Here is an 8,428-nt window from a genome sequence, read left to right on the forward strand (position 1 = left end):
TGATTCGCCCATCTGGAAATGATACTTTCACAAGAAAAGGACATTTGCGGAGAGAAGAAGGAGGAATTCTCCAAGAATACCTCAAGGGCATGACTCTCCTTAGTGGTGGTGAGAACATTGCAAGTGAATTCCCTGTTGTTATTTTCCATTGAAATTTAACTGACATAAGGGGCCCAGGAAGCTGCATACCACCAGAGAGATTTTTTTTACCGTTATGATTCCATAAAAATTCTCTTTTCCTTTAACAGATTTTCTAAAACAAACATCAGACTGAATGAGAACAGGTAGAAAATGATTCAGGAAAAATTCTCTCCCTGGCACTACTCAAAACAGATTGGTGATATTTAATTCTTCCTCAGTGCTTAACTCTCCCCATTCAGGAATTGTTCACTCATACGTACCCTCTGTTTCTTTAATTATTCTTTGGGTGAGACACCCCAACCCAAAAGCCCAGCTTTCAGCTGAACTGGACATAGACTTCTTGATTCTGTGCTGAAACCAAACCTCTCCAGACCCAGAAAGGTGGTTGGAATAATTATCACAGAGAACTCCTATTTGGTTCAGTGTAGGACTCTCTTTGCATGGGCATTATGGGCAATTCCCTAGTCTGTCTGGGGAGGGGTTTTCCCTTGCAGTGCCTCCTTCTTGGGCTCTTTTGCTGTTTGTTCTGCTGGATGATTTCTCTGCCAGCAGCTCTTGGAATCAGCTGGCAAGCAGGGGCTTTAACTAACAGAAATTATTTTTGCCTCATCTCATAGGTGAAAAATCAACTTGGAGTGATTCCTTGTAGCACTCCTTCTCCATTGTGACCCCTGCCCTCAGGAACGATGTTCCCCAAGAGAAGGGAATGGCTCCCACCCTGATAACATTCAGGAAGCTACTATATTCCAGGCCCTGGGACAGAGTGAAGATTGAGCTCCTGCTGGAATGGGTTGTTTTGGGGCCACCATGATCTTTTTTCCCTTATTTTGTATTTTTTATGTTTAATTGTAAGCCACCCAGAGTCGTTGGGAGTCAGGCGCCCTATAAACTGTATAAATAAGTAAGCAAGTAAGTGCTGGTGGTCCAAATCCAATGATATTGCCTTTTCAGCACCTCATGACCTATTGATGTAAGGGGGCAGTAGGGGTCAGATAGAGAGAGGATTTACTCTGTGGCCCCTCTTTGCCTAAGTGATTGCTAATCTCAGGTAATTTCCTTGGTGTTCCTTCCCAGGCACATGTGCACAGCACATGCTGTTGGACTCTCCTCCTGGTAGAATGTCGTTAACTAGGTGACAGGCTTTGCCTTTCCCTATACTGAATTTCCTACAAATAAACCTGCTTTCTGTTATAAAACCTGCCCCACTAATATGTCTGGTCTCATATACTGTAGCACAATAGTTCCATTCCTAAGAACCCTTGTGCTAAGCAAAATCATGCAGTATGTATAACAAGGCGTGTAGAAAAAATAGGGTTAGAGACAGGTAAGTCAAGAATGAAATCACATTTGTAACCAAAACATTACCAAACACAATAAACCTAATCAAGTAGTCACGCAGCTCATTCAGAATTTTCAGCTATTTTTCTTCATAGATTGCTAACACCTTCTCTTTTATTGTGAGAAATTTGCCCCTTATCTCTTCTTCGTCAGATCTGAATCAAAACGCTTAATAGATGTTCCATCTCTTCCAATTCTTTATGTCTTGTTCTAATAGACTTTGTAGCACCTTTGCTTGTTCTGGCTAAAAAACCTTGATTTTTCTCACCATTTCTTCTGATTGTGTGTAACGTCACCTCATTTGGACTAGTAGCATGCACAATGTCACATGTCCTTTTGTTTCTTTCAAAAAGCTTGAGAGTTTCAAACTTAATCAATAAAGCTTCTCTTTTTCTTTCTCCACTTGAAATGTATCTTTTTGGCACATTCTTCTCAATTAGTTTGCTCATTTTTTGGAGGAAAATCGCACTTAAGCAGTAATAATTCTCACAAAGTAGCACGTATGTAGTAACTGACTTAAGTGGGCAGTCAACAAAGCAGCAAGGCCTTGTGTTCAACTGGGTGGTGCTCACTGCATTCACCTGCTACTTCTTGTTAATGCAAAGTTAAAACTCAGGAAAATTGTGCATAAGCGAACATGTTTTGTGCTATACAGTCATTGTTTTGTTACTGCTTCAGGTTCTGTGCATGGCTTTCTCTGAAACATCTGCTTTGCTATTACGTGAAGCAGAATGTGAGTCCAGATAGATAGTTTTTTGGGAAGAATATAAGATGACACTGGATATTTATAAAGTTCATTAAAATAATTTTTAACATCATGAAAATATATTGCCCAGATGATTAACAATTTAGTCAATAAAAATGTTAATCTATTTGCATGTTGTGGTAGTAATTTAAATTAACTGTTAAAAATACTGCTCCTTTAATGCTTTGAACAGGAAGCATTTGTCGTTGTTGCTTATTTCAGTATTTATCAAAATCTGACCTATTCTATTGGAGCTTTGTTTTTGTCTTTAGAAATGTACTTAGCCTGCAGCAATCTATATTATGCAGATTCTTAGATCACCTCATTATCTTGCAAGTGCAGATTAAACACCCATTTCAAGAGGTGGTTGGACAGCAGTCTCACATTACAGATTATCTGGACCCACTTCAGTCTGGCTTCAGACTGGGATACGGAGAGCACTGGTCACGCTTGTTGACCTTTGGTGGAGCTGAAATGGGGGTGGTACATCCATCCTTGTGCTCCTTCATTTCTTCATGGCTTTTGATATAATAAACCACAATATCCTTCTGGACCAAATGCAGGGGCTAGGAGTAAGTGGCAAGGTGCTGCAGTGGTTCACCTCCTTCCACCAACTGGAACCCCCAACTGATCAGTTCCAGTTGGTGTTGACAGGAAGAGATTGTCCTTGCGGCCCCTCACGGTGTGCCTCAGGGTTTAACGTTTTCCCCCCTCCTGTTTAAGACCTACATGAAACTGCTAGGTGAGGTCATCTGCTGGTTTGGATCTGAAGATACCCAACTTTACATCTCTACCCTGGACTGCACAAGTGAAGCTGTTCAGGTATTGACCCAGTTTTTGGAGGCTGTTCAGGTCTAGATGGGGAGGAACAGACTTTGGCTCAATCCTGACAACTGAGTTGCTGTGGCTATTTGTGCTCCCCCTCCTCAATATTGGAAACATTTCCACCACTGGTCTTAGATGGGGTTGCACTTCCCCATTCAAGACCTGTGTGCAACTTGGGGGTCCTCTTGGACTCGAATTTATTGGCCTTTGCACAGGTACATCTTGTGTGCCAATTGTGCCCTTTCCTTGACCAAGAGGCTCTGCAGATGGTTACTCACACCCTGGTAACCTCACAGCTGGACTACTGCAATGCACTCTACATGGGGTTGACCTTGAAGACCATCTGGAGCTGCAGCTGGTTCAATATGCAGCATTGCAAGCAGTAATGGACACTTCTCATTGTGCCCATGTGTCACACACAGCAGTGTGAGCTTCCAGGTACAATTCAAGGCGCTGGTTGTTACCTTTAAAGCCCTTCATGGCATAGGACCTGGTTATCTGAGGGACTGCCTTTCTCATTTGGGCAGAGTAAGTGTGCTCCAGGTCCCTTCTGTTAATTGTTGCCATCTTGTGGGACCTAGGAAGTGTGCCTTCTCTGTTGCAGCCTCCACCCTCTGGAAGAGCATCCCCCCAGAAGTACAAAGGACACCCACACTCCTGGGGTTCTGAAACACTCTTAAAACCTAGTTTTGGTCCCAGGCCATAGTGTGTTTGGGGGCACCCTGTTGCTTTGTGTTTTAACAGCTGTTTTTAGTCTGGGCTGTTTTGTCTATGTTTTAATGGTTTTAATTTGGTATTAGATTTTATGAGCTGCGCAGAGTCTATTGGAATGGGCAGCTAGAATAAATTTAATAAAATGAAATGAAATAATCATACTGCACTATGTCTCAAGGAAAAAGCTCATCCTCCATTTTACAAGATTTGTCACTAGTGTGTGAGATTATTAATTTCTCATTAATTCTCATACGTCCTGACGCTGCAGGACAATACAAGTTTAATTACTAAAGCTTTGTTTCCCTACCATCACAAATACTTTTCCTACAGTCCCATGCCGTATCTTTACAATCCTACCCTTTCAGCTGTCTCATACCCACTTCTTCATAGTCATCAGAATCTCTTGGGACCTGAATAGAGCTTGTGAAAGAGGATCACATTTGAAATAATAAATCTTGACACAACAATACCTCTGTTCCAGTGGGTAAAGCTGTCCTGGCATGATCTTATCATCATTTCATTCTCATACTGGGAGATCTGCTGTGAATACCAGAATCACTTCAAAGTGTTGAACTTATATGACTTTATCCTTGGCTATCCAAGAGATTGCCTGTCTCACTATGAACCTGCCTAATTACTATGTTTTACAAGAGAGGCCCTTTTGAGGGCACGCTCCTTGCATTTCTCAATGAACACATTTTGGAGGAGTTATGTCTTCTGATTTGGCAGGCCTGATACTTAGAAATTGGGACGGTCTGTACCAATTATTACTGGTGTAATCAGAAACAGCAAACACAGAACAAAACTTCTGTCCTATTCTATACGTTCCTCACTTGAATATGTTTACTAGGAAACAGTTGGAAGTAGCACTGAGATGCGCAGAACTGGTAAAATCTGCTGGGGTGAGAATTTGTTCTTCTCCAGACTAATTATTCTCTGTTGAGTCATTGATAGTTTGAAGACCTGTTCAGTTTCATTCACTGTTGTAATAGAGTAACTGACATGCTACGACGAGGTGTGCATAATGTACATACTGTGGGAAATTCCAGCAATATGCATAGGACTTGCAAATTAAATTTGCATCTGCACAATTTGGAACTGATGGATATTCAGAAAATCCAGAAGAAGTGTTCAGGAAAATATACCCCAACATATAGGCTCTATCACATGTTGGAATCATCCGTGTGTTGCTTGGGAATGCTAATGTATAGACATTAGTGCCTGCTAGGTCCACATCTGACTTCTTAACTTGTTTTTATTATATTAATTAAAATAGTGGGAAACTGGTATGCTATAAATATGTGTCATCTTCCAGCTTCATCTTTATTTTCAAGAATGCCTATGGGCTCCAAATGGACACAATAAACTTCCTTAGAAAATATAAATGTGGGTGCCAATAATCCAAAGTGTTGTTTAAAGTATTCCAGATGCTCAGAAAATGAAGACAGGTAATCAGGGAGGCCCTGAAAGGTAAAGGTAAAAGTAGGGAGTTTTGTGATCAATCTAGTTGGCTAGGTCCCCCATAGTTTTGTGAACACAAAAGCCACCCACAGCAGCCATTTTGCAGGACTGTTCTTGACACATTCTAAATGTCTAATGTAAGCAACCTAAAATAGTTCTAAGAAAAAATTCTAGATTAATAGAACAAGCCTATCCACTCTGTCAAGAAATGTGTGAGCCAAGCAAGATTTTGACTAAGGCCATGCCAACAGTAACAATATCATGTTCCAGAACGAATCAGTAAACTGGCTGAAAAATATAGGATTTTGTAGTCCCATGTATCGAAAGGATAAGACTGCATTACCTGCTTGTATTCACACACAGAGTTTATCTTATATGTCTAGAAGGGTCAAAGATTATATAGCTATGACAACCAGTTCAATGAACCAGAAAAGGAGAAGAGCACAGACACTACCAGCTAAAGTGATGGCAATATTTGCACATCCATTTTTCTGCCAGCTTGGCACTCCACATAGGAAATATGGAACACAACAAAATTCCACATAAGCTAAGAATAATGTATGTAACTAAGGAATACAAGGAAGCTTGTGAAAAGGACAGACATATTCCTCAGTAAGCTGTCACTACATGGAATTGGAATAAATGGGACACAAGGCAGCCCTGGGATAGGGTACTAAGCCCTCAATTAATTGGCTGTCCAAATGCTTGCCTCTAGGAGCTCTTTTAAAACAAAGCCACAACTAATCAACAATTATAAGTTGGTGCAGCCCAACACTGCAGAAGTATCCATTGTCTACAACCCCTCTCTGCAATCAAGTGCATCTCTGGACAAGACAGTGTATGGAAAAATTAGTCACTCAAGGTAGTTGATGCAGTGAAATCTGGAAGAGGAGTTTGCTGGGAGAAAGGCATGGGAGGAATCTGGAATAAGACGCATTTCAGCAAAAAGTTTTTCCCAAATTGGGTAGTATTGCTATTAATATGTGCATTGTCCTGAAGGCACAAAGGAAAGTGGTATATTCTTTGTCACAATCAGTGGAAACTGCAGGATTGTAATTCCTGACCTGTCATACTGACTTGACTTTATATTTGGAAATGTTAAAAATTGGATGAAACAATCTAACAATGGCATGGAGTGGAACAAGTAAAAAAGATGAAATAACATCATTAATCAGGAATGTGACTGCAATTTAGAATTTGAAGTTTTTTCCCCTGATTCCTCTTAATCTACCTTGTGACCACAGTGTGCTCATTGGAACAATGGTTGGTAATTGTTGGTAATTGTCACATAGAGCACAGTGTCAGTCATCTTGCTAAAATTAGGATATTCATATGATAGGTGACAATCCAGATACATATCGGAGCATCTAACTACATTTTGTGCCACCCTAAAAGTACAGGATAAAACGTTTTATTACAAAGAAGGAGGGTGCTGCATAACATCAATCATGTAACTCTTTCTGAAAGTGGTGCCCCTGTGCTGTCTGTCTAAAATACAGTGTGTGATATAAATATTTTAACAATAACTTTTAAAAAGCTAATTTCTTCCCAATCTCTCTCTCTATTTGATTGATTCACACACACTGCACTTTGGCTAAGCTATAAAACATGTTTAACACAAAGTCTGTGCCCTCTAAGCCAAAACCAAACAAATCACATTATGGTTTAATGTGATGGGTGAATACAGCCTCTTTCTTTTTCATTTGCTCTTCAGTCATTCAGTCACTTCAAACTTTGTGATTGATGGACAATATTTAGCTAGGAGTAGCAAATTAACCACTTCTGAAAAATATTGCCAAGAAACTGCAAGGACTTGTCCGTGTAGTCACCAGGAGCCAAGATTGACTTGAATGCATGCATGCACACACACACACATTCTGCTTTTTGAGTTCTTGTAAGCTCATGCTTGTGTCTAGTCATCTTCTGTTGGCCTCTTTTTCTCCTGCCTTCAATTTTTTACAAGCATCAGGGTCTTCCCCACATAATCTTGCTTCCACATTATGTGTTCAAAAGATAAGCTTTAACTTTGTTATTAGAGCTTCTCGTGAGCAGTCTGGTTTTACTTCCTCTACTACTGAATGATTTACTTTTCATGCTGCCCAAGTACACCTAATAATTTTCCCCAGCATCACAGTCCTGTATGTCTCTTTGTTCAGCCATCTCCATAGTCCAGCTTTCACAGTCATACATTAAACAGGGAAGACCATTGTCTTGACAATATGTACTTTCACATAGATAGCAAAATTCACACCCACACTTTTCTGGGCTGAGGGCTATGCTTAGTTTTTGAATGGCATCCTAGGCCACATTCCAAAAAGTAGTAGGCAGGCCTGTGATTAAAACTGCATAAAATTAAAGTGAATGTGATTGCTCTCTAGTCATATATGAGATGGGCAACCTATAAATGTATTAAATAATAATAATAATAGGTTTTTTATTTGTGTTGCTTTTAGATTGTGTTAGTCCAGGCTGTCTGTGTGGTTTTATGTTTTATCTGTTTTTATGGATTTCTTTTGGTTTGGAGTCCTTTGGAGTCGGGTGGGTATAACAAATTAAAATATTTTTCTTTCTCACTAAAAATTACAGCTTGGTATCTGCTTTTGGTGGCCTCAAAGGGCTGCATTCATGGTTTTAGGGACCTTCATGTTATGTTGGGGCCCCAGATGGTGCCCCTCTGTTCTAGATAGTAGAATTGTTGAATAAAAATTGATATTCCACTAACTTACATTAGTCTATTTTTAACTCCAGTTCTTCCATTCTGCTAGTTCAGAGAAAAAAAATTCTACAAGCGATATGATAATGATGCAAGCCTTTATATAAGTCAGCTCCCAGAAAGTATAGTTTTCAAAGTCATGGTCTTAATTTACAGTGGACTTTATTTGAAACAGAGAAAGCAACAAAGCTTTCTCAAGATGCCCTCACATATTACAGTACCAAATATCCAAACACCTAAAACTATTATTTTCAAGAAATACACGGCATTTCTTGCATTTACTCCAGTACTAGCAGTATCCATTAAATGGTTTCCCTGGTTTTATTTTTTTAAAAAAGGCATTGTATTCATAGTTGATATTGCCTACCGAAAAAGTCCTAAATATTTATTGTTTGATAGAAAGCTGCAACTGATCCTGCATGTTCACTATATCTTCAGCATTAAAAAAAAATGCAATTCTCTTATCTGAGCTTCCAAGTATAATAAAAGTA

This window comes from Candoia aspera, chromosome 1, assembly GCF_035149785.1.
Source record: "Candoia aspera isolate rCanAsp1 chromosome 1, rCanAsp1.hap2, whole genome shotgun sequence".
Lineage (NCBI taxonomy): Eukaryota > Metazoa > Chordata > Lepidosauria > Squamata > Boidae > Candoia > Candoia aspera.